This window comes from Cydia splendana, chromosome 10 (genome assembly GCF_910591565.1).
Source record: "Cydia splendana chromosome 10, ilCydSple1.2, whole genome shotgun sequence".
Lineage (NCBI taxonomy): Eukaryota > Metazoa > Arthropoda > Insecta > Lepidoptera > Tortricidae > Cydia > Cydia splendana.
This window is the reverse complement of record NC_085969.1, coordinates 12,213,859-12,226,167: the sequence shown is the minus strand read 5'-3', so window position 1 is coordinate 12,226,167 and position 12,309 is coordinate 12,213,859. Positions and strand designations below refer to the sequence as shown.

The 12,309-nt window shown below is 39.4% G+C and overlaps 1 long non-coding RNA gene across 1 annotated transcript; it reads right to left on the bottom strand.

Moving 5' to 3' along the window:
* Positions 1 to 10,931: 10,931 nt before the first annotated feature.
* LOC134794579 (uncharacterized) lies at positions 10,932 to 12,085 on the bottom strand. The gene is made up of 3 exons (XR_010144682.1): positions 11,891 to 12,085; positions 11,236 to 11,346; positions 10,932 to 11,011 (listed from the first exon to the last, which is right to left on the bottom strand). It is a non-coding gene; the product is annotated as an uncharacterized LOC134794579 (long non-coding RNA).
* Positions 12,086 to 12,309: the final 224 nt, after the last annotated feature.

The following is a 12,309-nucleotide window of genomic DNA, read 5'->3' as shown; positions in this document are numbered from 1 at the left end:
TTTGACCACCGATATCAAAAAAGTGATCACTGAATTCAAATCCTGCTCTGTAAACTAGTTTGTTGTACTAATTTATCACACGTAAAAATTGCAATTACGTTGTATAAACGTAAAATTATGTTTGTAAGTAAATTAAGTCATAATATGTACAAAAATCACTAGTTTACTATGAGTAGTTTTTTAAACCAGACGTGTGTTGAAACTTGTAGACCCAATGTTTCTTTCTCTGTCTTGATATTCTCTTCAAACCAATGAAGTAAATTATGTTAATTGTCCTCTGTATCACCTGAGGCCCTACACCTCGATACCTTTAAACGTGTCAGCCATGTTAAATGAATGCAGTCGATTAGATCCCACTTCTTTTAAAATAACTTGTGTATGTAAGTACTATGCAAGGTGCACCCAAGGGACAGGATGTTCAGAACAAGGGATTAAAAATAAAGTGGCCTTCTAATGTCGAGATCGCTTCAAAGGTACTGAGCGTACCTTACTGATCGATATTTCTAAAGGATAGCGATAGACACAAATTGAACATAGCAAATGTTTTAACAATCCTCAATGTCTTATGTCTTTATGTCTAAATATAGGAGTTACAAATCATCTCAAGTGTTTGAGGGTGCTGGAGATCTCCAGCAATAATTTAAATTGATGGAGTTCACGCTTTAAAACTCTGTTATTCAAAAATACTTGTTTTCCGTATTGCATCACATTGCTTTATAAGTGCATTAAATATTTTTTGAGCATTGAACACCACTCAAAAGTTTCTTGTTTATCGGGTGTAGGTAACATAAGTTTATTTTTGATGCGTGTGCGGTCGGATTCTGTGAAACAAACATCTTCTCCTTTATGGCACTAATGTGCGAATTTGTGGTCGACATGTCTGAAACTCGTTCCAGGACCATACATCGCCCATCACCCTATTATATGGCGACAGTCAAATAGTGTGGGATATCTTCTAGAGATGTTGTTTTATAAGCCGTAATTAGGTTATTTTAAAATCTTGGGTCTTTATCTATTAAATTATGTAAGCTTTCGAGATCATTAGCCTTGTTAAATCGCTTATAATCAAATAAGAATGAAAAATATGATTAAAATGTAATATGATTGAGATATAAAATTGAAATGTGATTTTTGTGTATGCATTATTGAATTCGGTGACGCCAATTGATTTCAGTGCCTGCACATGATTTCGGTGTTTTTTAAATCTCAAATATCTTAAATACTATAAGGTTCTAATGGAGGCCTCCACTACCAATATTTTTTATATTAAGGCTAGACTTTTAGAAATAAATTCGCATATCTAATAAGTTAAAAAAAAAATTTCGCACCGAAGTCAGGCACCGAAGGTCATCTCTGAGAAACGCCCTTTAAAGTCAATCTTCATAAATATTAAGGGATAAGTAACACCTATTTACTTCTACTTTGTATGCTTTTGTCATTGTCACTCATTATACAAGCAATTTTACTACCTAAATACAGTTCGCTATTACATCCTCAATAACTTATCATGTAAGTAGGTACTCTATTATTTATCCACTCGATCAACTAGAAACATTGATAGAGCCATCCTTTAATGTGCAGAAAACGGCCCAATCATAAATCAATTCAAATGAAACCAAAATCGAGACGATGTGATAAATAACGGCAGTGATCCCTGATTTATTTTTCCGATCGTTTTTCTGGCACAGCCTTTCAGTCCATTTCGGGGTTGTTATTGTCATCACTTGCTGAGCTCGGGCGAGCGTTTGTATCATAATTCATAAGAGAGCAAGTATAGCCCTCTATAAAAAAAAAACAAATAAACAAATATAAATGATGATGTTAGATAAATTGGCAAACCAAAAAACACTCCCACCGAGGGTTCCCTACTTTTTAGTATTTGTTGTTATACTAGCGGGAAAAGAAATACATCATCTGTGAAAATTTCAATTTCATCACGGTTCGTGAGATACAGCTTGGTGAGAGACGGATGGACAGAGGAGCCTTAGTCTACTTTTTGATCCCCCCTTCCCTTTGGTGATATTTGGTGAGGTTTTTGGGTGAAATTTCTATGAGAGGTGACCGGTGATCACGTGATGCTTTCTATTGAAAACGAAGTGTCGGATGCCTTGACCCGGACCCTGGCCGTTCTAACGTGATGAAGAGCGTGCTAAGCTTTTAATGCCCGCTATATGTATGTATGCGCGCGAAGCGCGTTGAATGTCCGACTCCGCCCGACCTGTTAAAGTAAAGGGCGCCGCGGGCGCCCTATATGTAAGAGCGCGCAAAGCGCGCTGAATGTCGGGCTTCGCCCGACCTGTTAGTGTAAACCGGCGCCCTGTATGTAACAGCGATCTGTTACTGTGCAGAGCGCCGCGGGCGCCCTGTATGTAGCAGCGCGCGAAGCGCGCTGAATGTCGGGCTTCGCCCGACCTATTAGTGTGCAGAGCGCCGCAGGCGCCCTGTATATAACAGCGCGCGGAGCGCGCTGTATGTTGGGCTTCGTCCGACCTGTTAGTGTGAAGGGCGCTGCCGGCGCCCTGTATGTAACAGCGCGCGAAGCGCGCTGACTGTATATAACGGCGCATGGAGCGCGCTGTATGTCGGGCTTCGCCCGACCTATTAGTGTGCAGGGCGCCGCAGGCGCCATGTATATAACAGCGCGCGGAGCGCGCTTTATGTCGGGCTTCGTCCGACCTGTTAGTGGGAATGGCGCTGCCGGCGCCCTGTATGTAACTTCGCGCGCTGACTGTATATAACGGCGCACGGAGCGCGCTGTATGTCGGGCTTCGCCCGACCTGTTAGTGTACAGGGTGAATGTCGGGCTTCGCCCGAGCTGTTAGTATGCAGAGCGCCGCGGGCGCCCTGTATGTAGCAGCGCGCGCTGAATGTCGGGCTTCGCCCGACCTATTACAGTGTGCAGGGCGCCACGGGCGCCCTGTATGTAGCAAAGCGCGCTGAATGTCGGGCTTCGCCCGACCTGTTAGTGTGAAAGGCGTTGCCGGCGCCCTGTATGTAGCAGCGCGCGCTGAATGTCGGGCTTCGCCCGACCTATTACAGTGTGCAGGGCGCCGCGGGCGCCCTGTATGTAGCAAAGCGCGCTGAATGTCGGACCTATTAGTGCGCAGGGCGCTGCAGGCGCCATGTATATAACAGCGCGCGGAGCGCGCTTTATGTCGGGCTTCGTCCGACCTGTTAGTGGGAATGGCGCTGCCGGCGCCCTGTATGTAACTTCGCGCGCTGACTGTATATAACGGCGCACGGAGCGCGCTGTATGTCGGGCTTCGCCCGACCTGTTAGTGTACAGGGTGAATGTCGGGCTTCGCCCGAGCTGTTAGTATGCAGAGCGCCGCGGGCGCCCTGTATGTAGCAGCGCGCGCTGAATGTCGGGCTTCGCCCGACCTATTACAGTGTGCAGGGCGCCACGGGCGCCCTGTATGTAGCAAAGCGCGCTGAATGTCGGGCTTCGCCCGACCTGTTAGTGTGAAAGGCGTTGCCGGCGCCCTGTATGTAGCAGCGCGCGCTGAATGTCGGGCTTCGCCCGACCTATTACAGTGTGCAGGGCGCCGCGGGCGCCCTGTATGTAGCAAAGCGCGCTGAATGTCGGACCTATTAGTGCGCAGGGCGCTGCAGGCGCCATGTATATAACAGCGCGCGGAGCGCGCTGTATGTCGGGCTTCGCCCGACCTGTTAGTGTGAAAGTTGCCCGACCTATTACAGTGTGCGGGGCGCCGCGGGCGCGCTGTATGAAGCAGCGCGCGAAGCGCGCTGAATGTCGGGCTTCGCCCGACCTGTTAGTGTCAATGGCACCGTTGTCTGTTGTGGCTGGCTCTGTTGTATGAGCGTCCTAGGCAACGCCAGTGGCCTGCGGCCGGATTCCAAGACCCACCTCCCCAACCATCCACCCTATAAGTGACTCGGAGGTATATATACGCGACAGGAAAAATTTCGATAGCGCGATGTAGAACATTCCAAATTCGAAAATTTACTGACGGTCTTATGCAACTCTGGCCATATTCTTTTTTTTTTTTGTTTATAGAAAAACAATATTTCAGGACCCGAATCTGAAGTTTAAATTGAACAAAACGGTCGCCATCTTGAATTTATTTATTTTTGATACGATCTAGATGAAACTCGATATCTGAGGACCCGAGAGGCCCCTTAACACGATTCTGAAGTCGAAATTGAACGAAACGGTCGCCATCTTGAATTTCTTTATTTTTGATCCGATCTTGATTAAAATCGATATCTGAGGACCCGAAAGGCCCCTTAACACAAATCTGAAGTCGAAATAGAACAATATGGTCGCCATCTTGAATTTCTTTATTTTTGATCCGATCTTGATGAAACTCGATATCTGAGGACCAGAGAGGCCCCTCAACACGATTCTGAAGTCGAAATTGAACAAAATGGTCGCCATCTTGAATATCTTTATTTTTGATCCGATCTTGATGAAACTCGATATCTGAGGGCCCGAGAAGCCCCTTAACACGATTCTGAAGTCGAAATTGAATAAAACGGTGGCCATCTTGAATTTCTTTATTTTTGATCCGATCTTGATGAAACTCGATATCTGAGGACCCGAGAGGCCCCTTAACACGATTCTGAAGTCGAAATAGAACAAAATGGTCGCCATCTTGAACTTCTTTATTTTTGATCCGATCTTGATGAAAATCGGTATCTGACGACCCGAGCGGTCCCTTAACACTGTGACTGGCCATATGCCTATTACGTAATATTAAGCTCATTTATCAATAAAAACTTACATTTTAGCGGTGAAGGAAAGCTTCCGGGAGCTTCCTTGCCGGTCGTGGGTTTACGTTCTTGATTTTCATTGAAAGATCTAAACGATGGTAACTCGATGCACTTGATTTCATAGTCTAGTCTTTATCATATGTATCCACGATTAAATTAATTGCTAATTAACTTAGTAAAAACAAAATAATAACAAGAATTTGCTTAGGAAAACAAATATTGTAAGGTTGTTTACATTGACTTTGACAGGTATAGGCGCGGTGACGTTCTGATATCGTTTTAAACCGCAAAATTCAAAAAGCGTGAGGTAGATAAAAGGTTACAATGATTAAATAATTAACTTCTATTATATGTTTAATACATTATTATAAAAATAAACATGAAATACCTCAGTACGGACGCAATATTTGGAATCATAAAGGGAAAGATGTTAACTCAAACATACTTTTGGTTGCTTTAGTGTGCGTAGGTATCGTTGAAAAATAGCTTCATCAGCATTAATAGATTATGAACGTTAAAGTGTAGGACATAAGGCTTATGTAAACAAAATAGGATTTAAATATTTGAATTTCGAATACTGTCGCCAGTTTTATGATCGTATTGTTCGGGTATGGTTCCGTTGGGTTCGGCAGATTATGAGCCTTAATGAGTGGGACATATGACTTAGTAAACAAACAAGGATTTAAGATCTTTACTTCTAAGAGGATCATGTCGCTATTTTTATGACTGCATTGATAGCCTCCACCTTGCTAACATTAAACGATTATGAGTATTAATATGCAGGGAATAAGCACTTTCGAATAGTAAACAAACGGGGATATATGACTCTTCTTCTTGAAGCGTTGAAACGTTTGTCGCCATTTGGATATTATATAAGGCTGAGCGGGCCTTGCTTACGGACTTATTCATTCTCTAATCTTTGGCTAGCAATGTCCCTGGCTTTGGGCGTACATAACGCTGGTGGGTGAAGTTTCTCTGCTACTTTTTCTGTGTTTGGGTTTACCTGGAATTATCCTTGTAAATTTAAGCTTGGAGATTGTGTGTCTGTGCTTGATTGTACGAAGATAATATCTATCTTTGTGGAATTAAGTTAGGACTATGGCGGAGTTTCTTTGCTTTCTTGTGTGTGGGTTTCATCGTGAAGTTTTCTATACTGTGTTTCTGGGTTCAGCTTTGGGGGTAAAATACCGTTACAAAGCGTGGATTCAGAATGGCAGTGTTTAAGGGAATTTCATGGTTTTGTTTTATTTTGCGTGGGGTTCTTTTTGTAAAAGTAAACTTAGATATTCTCATACCCTTTTGCTAATTTTAAAGCCAGATCATTGTTTGGACTGACAGTTTGTCCGACTAAGCGCTTCCCACCTTGCGGCTGTTAAAGGGAAACGGTTAGGAGTCGTTTTGTTACCAAGATAAGGGTTGACTTGGCACTATCTTTATACCAACACAGATAGTGAAATATCTCTCCCTTCCTGGCCTCCAATGCCCAACTGATAGACTAGAATGAGGGCGTCACGTGCGCGCCATTGGGAGTAATCTCTGCTCATTTGAAACCTACAGTATTTGGAGACCTTGTATATTAAATATATTTATTTATACCATTCATAGACACAATAGGGACCTGTGTTACCCATGTTGCCACCCTGCCTTTGTGCAAATCGCCATGGGGGGACACAATCACACCGGCCTGTAGGTTGCTTTATCGGTTTCGCCTGCCGAACTATTACAGCTTCTCGTAGGGACAACACTTGTGTATATTACAAAGCATTAGGTCGATGGTAAGAACGAACTATGCTTTGAATATACTAGATTAGGGCCTACGTTTAGGAATAGGGTAGAATCACACACTAAATATGGGGCTTCTGTTAAGTTGGTATATATTTCTCCTTTTAAGGACTTCAAATATGGTATCATTATTTTAAGTCATGCGGTAAGGTGGTTAATCGTCTAAATCTCCTAATATTTTAATTTATCTGGGTAAAAAGGTAATATTTCAATTTTATCTATCACTATTCTGGTCTTCTGGAGTAGAAATGAAGTACTGGGTATTGTAATCAGGTTTCTAAGGTATTTACAAAACAAATTCTTTAATATCAAGCTGGGTTTAGGAACACAGACTTTTCTGAGATAGAAAATCGAAGAAAGGATTGTTTTAGGGACCCTTTGGCAGGCAGAAGTAATCCAGAGGATGTTTCGAGCTAAATATATCTACTCGTCTTGATATTCTTAGTCTTATAAAGTTTAATTTTTAACAAATAAACTTAGTACTTCGTTTATACCTCTAAAAATCAGATTTACTGTTTATACTCTTAGCTCTGGGAAATGGGATTAAAGGATTCGTATCCTTAGCTTTTGAATGTAAAAAAGATTAGTAATTTTGATGACTGATGGATACTTTGACACTTCTTTTCATCATCATCTAGGTGCGCATATGTTACGAAGTGTTGGTCATAGCCCTTCCGGCTAAAATGGTAGGCTAGGTGTTTCGATTGATTTTGTAATCGGACTAAGAGTTCCCAGACTTGCATCGGGCATAAGGAGTAGCACGTGTGAATAAGTCACACATCGCTTAGAAGTTGATAGTTAACTGTAATTATCCTTAAAATCCTAGGGAGTAAATGAGCTTACCTCAGGAGTGCTACTTCTATGTTATCCCGGGGACTTAATAGGCGTAGCAGGATTTTATCAACAAATATTTTTATATTATTTATCATATATACGCTGCATATCTTCAATATCATTCTAGTTTTGGTTCTTTTAATGACACTTACATTACACCATAAAACTCGTAGTATTTCCTATTCTTATAATTAAATAAAAAGGTTTCATTCTATTTCTTAGCTACGTCATAAATTATTTTAGTATATTAAATATTCTTTAATTAAAATCTAGGTAAGTAATAATATCTAAAAACCGAGTCCAAAATTTAGCTTTACTCATTAAAGAATCTAGGTTTCCGCGGTTCACTTCGAGGGGGTCCTAACTGCTAGCTAGACGATCACGACAATGCCAAATTATAGGGGTAATTATTAATGGGGGGTTTATTATATGTATTTATTAAGGGGGTATTTATAGATATATATTTGGGGAGGGTACAATTTTGGTTCCGTGACCAAGGGATCTAAAATGTTCCTTTTAGGTTCATTTTGGATACCGAGGTTTCTAAAAATAAATAATAGAAAGTAGCCCAATGGGTTACATTTTGGAGCCAAAGTGACGCAGGATGTAGTTTACCTGGGGTTACTACGGTTTTTTAAGATATATCTATGTAAAAAGTAGCCTTTATGGCTTTTGTTACCGTGAAAGTGGAGTGGGTATGCTTATTTTTGGATTCGTATTCTGTTGTGTTTTAAATAAAAGTCATGAAACATTAATTTTATTACTAAAAAAAATATATCTAATTTTTCTTTTACTTTATTATTCTATTGTAGTAAGGGTTATTCTCTGTAGACGAAAACAACGTAATTTCAGTTAGCGTATTTATTACAACACTATGTACAATTTACTGATAACATGTACATTGTACGTAACGAAACTGCTGTAACTTCAGCATGCGTATGCACTTATGCAGCCGACCAAGTTTTCTCTCTCTAATTTTCCCTTAACATTTCAAATCGATCGGTAGTTTGCATCTCCGACGTCATGATTCTACGTCGACACATCGTTAGCGAGTTCTATCTCGGAGGTGGCGCCATCTCTTGACGATTTTGGTACTACATTTTTACTCGTTCTCTGCTCGCAGTAATTAGGGATTTGTTTTCATATTCCTCAGCTAAAGATGTGTGTCATCACAACTATAAATCCATCTTCTTGCGTCAGTGATACCTGAAAAATAAAGTAACAAAATTAAAGTAGGTGCATGTATAGCAATATTAGCACTTATTACGGTTATTTTCACCGAAAACAATCAGACTTATTTCTCTCGCGCCTTAGATTCGTTAAGAAATTAGTTCATCGCAGGTATCAATAACAATAATGAAATAAATAAATAAATATTTTCGGGTCAGTTTTTCACATATCCAGAGCTGGTACTGCGGGTACTTAGCGGCGAGTACATACTTGTATGAATAAATACATACTTAGATACAAATAATGTCCATGATTCGAAGTAGCCGCGTCTTTGCCACGCAGCATACGTAGGCAGGGTTACTAATAGACTAGAGATAAGATAACAATACCTAAAATAGTCTAGGCGAAGATATCTAGTTGTGTAAGAAGTCATGCTTTAGTCTAAAGTTTTGGGGGCGTGTAACAGTTCATTTACACGAAAGAATACTAAGGTACAGGGGGCGTATTCTGCGACTTTCTTATTTTCTCATCTTAAAAGTCGGCAACACTTTTGCAAACTCTGTTTTGCGGGGTGTTGGCGGGGCCTTCAGGCGAGTCATTTCATTTCATTTATTCGTTGTAAAATCATGTATATAAAATCAAAAACGTGTTAAATAATTAAATAAAATCAGTCATTCGTCTGCTTTTGCCTTCTATATCATAAAAAAATAATAGATGTACACATGCGTTGATTTTAGAGTTAGATCTTTGTTAGACGGCTTGTTTACTGGTAAAATATCACTCTATAACCTACAGAACAAATAATAGGGACCGTGTACGTTGGGGCGTCTGCCGTCTTGTGGGCTGAATCGGAAACGTGTGTACACATGTGCATTGCCATGGCAGGTGCTGCCATCTACCGTTCTCGTCGGTACGTTTTTTTGTACAAAGTAGGTTTTGCCATTTCATAGAAGGCATAATCGACACGTTTGCGCCTCGCACCAAAAATCTGACGGCCTACCATAGCTTTGACTTTTATAGAATAGTATTAAGAAACAGATAATTCTGTTAGGTACAATTATCTTACTAAGTGTGGGTCTGGATAACCATCACACATGCTAGGAATAAGCTGTTGGTCACTGTATGCGATCATCATACATTAGCTACCATAAGATAGGAAAGACAAGCATGTATGTATGTATGAGCTTGGACTTGAATAGGCAATACCCAGGTTGAGTAATGTATGGTATGTTTAAAAATCAGCAATAGTACGTCATACGATAATTATTAGAGATTTAGTGGAACATACACATGTTCGGAAAATTTATCTACATACTCATTGGTACGGAACCCTAAAAGTCACAATATTTATCTAGAATAGCGCTAAAGTATGTGTAGTTACCGTTTATTGTTTTGTCATTATCAATCAAAGCCTCAGCGAGCTACCTTGTGTGGTCTCCTCACTCACTATCGAAGCAGCTCAAATAATTTCATTAAAATCGATTAGGATATGTAACGCACGAAGCACCTGGACGAACAGTGTGCATACATAAGCATATTTGTACTATAAAGTGGGTATATCATCATAGGTTAGTTAGGATTACAGTACTGTTCTACTGACGGTACTTTTCAATCGTGTACCGAGTACAGTCAAATAGTATACAGTTGATTAAGCTAACATACTAAATAGGTACCTAATAAAAACGTAAAACGAAGGATTCTTTTGTTCTGTAGTTTTTCTGGGTGTAGCAGTAACAGCAGCCATTTTTGCAGCAAAGTTCTTGAGATGAAGCCAGCAAACAGGGGTCTTCATGTATCAGTAGCAGTCAAGCGCCTTGGTAATCTGAAATAAGTTAGACAAGTACATATTAGAAAATTCAGTTCAAATAATAGCTTTAGATTTTTAGGCAATATGTCACATTTTTCTTAAGACATCCATTCGCGGGGGCGCGATATTATTTTTAATGCATGTGTAGTGTAATGAAATATGTGGACACTTCAACAAAACCAGCCTGGGTTTGTCACGTGCGCAATCATAATCATTTATTCGTCGCAATTCATGGTATTATTACAAATGTTTTCAGGTTAAATGAGTACAGCATCACATGTGCTCTCCCGAATTTCAACAATATTATCGTCAATATAATGACATAGTAAAAATATGCAAAAGTAGGCAGTACTTCATATTTTTCAAATTCCAAAAAAGTTTGAGAATCTTTGCAGGACATACTTGTTAAGTCACAAATAAGCTAGATTAAATTTACTTAAGTCAACAGAATTAGAATAGGGTATGTAGGCTAAGCACAGTTTTCAACTCACCGCACTGTCATCAAGAGCTCTCCACTTAGGCATTTGAAATATTGGTGTCAGACATAAGTCATGGGTTGTTTAGTTTATAATAAGTTATGTATTTATATAATGAGATGAAATACCTTTCATAAATGGAAGCAGTCAGTCGAAGTACAGTGAAGGCACCTTGACACTCCGGGACAAAGTCAGCCTCCGGGTAACACTGGAACCGGAATTATGGAAAACTTAGCTAAAGTAGGGTATATTTAAGAAAATCTACTTATAAGTCTCATTAACAGGGTTTATTATTTACTACAGGTAGGGTCTTCACAGTTAAGAAAACAGAAAAAATAAAAATCTTAAGTTTTTTTTGTAGAACAAATGGAAAAATTTCAACTTATTTATTTTCTAAGTAGGATTAAGTCTAGAAATTACTGTTATACTTACTAGGGTAGTGTCGAAACACTCGGAGGAGCCTTTGTAGGCAACAATGGGAATTTGCTCCGATCAGCTTAGATGTCACCGGTTAGCAGACAGCCATCGAGTTGGTTTTGTTTGCTAAAAAAATGAAACGTACATTGTAAGTAATATAACTCATAGTTTAGGGGTCGAAGCACATATGCAATACAATACAATTATTGCACACCTCACATATACGTCATACATGTACTGGTACAGGTTCACATTGATAGACTGCCTTTTCTAACTATCTTACTTTGTAGGTACACAATAGTCAACACCTACCCTCATTGTCTACACATAACAGTAAGGTTTATTGCGACAACAGGAATAATTATGGCAGGTCCAGGGTTATGTTCACATATTTTTATTTAAGTTACCAGACAACTATGGGATCATTTTCAAGAGAAAAATACATATTCATCATCAGTTGTCATTAACATGTAAAGAAACCAGTTTATTTTTAGCTGACACTATCATATAGTTATGATTTTTATAATATATTGCATTTCCAGGTTCGAGAAGCACTTATTTAAAAAAAAAATTAGTCAAACCATCTTTTACAACAACAACACTTATAATTCAAAGTACAGTAAGGGCAAGCCTAAGGGTATTTATATGGTAACAGGGTAGTTATACTTACTGTTAAGGGTCAGGAAATATTCTTCAAAATCAGCAAATGGAGTTTTCCACACCATAATTTCAACTTATTTCTCTTCAATAACAGTTTTGTATATCAGCACAGGGAATCATTTTAATGCAGTTGTCAGCTTACTGAAACATCAAACATAGCTTTTAAATGTTATTGTAATACAAATATTGTAGTGGAGGACTAATATTATGTTAATTAGACAGAGTAAAACGAAAATCAAAGTAATTTTTTTTAAATACAGATTTTGCTTTGATCTCTTTCATTTATCAAAAAGAAATGTCTTTATGTTACTGAATAAAGAGTATAAAGAAGGAAATACAATCCACTAGGCGTCGGCATTATAAAGTAGAATGTTGAAAGTAAAGAAACTAATGCTAGCCATTTACAGATATGATCAGTCAGAAAAATAG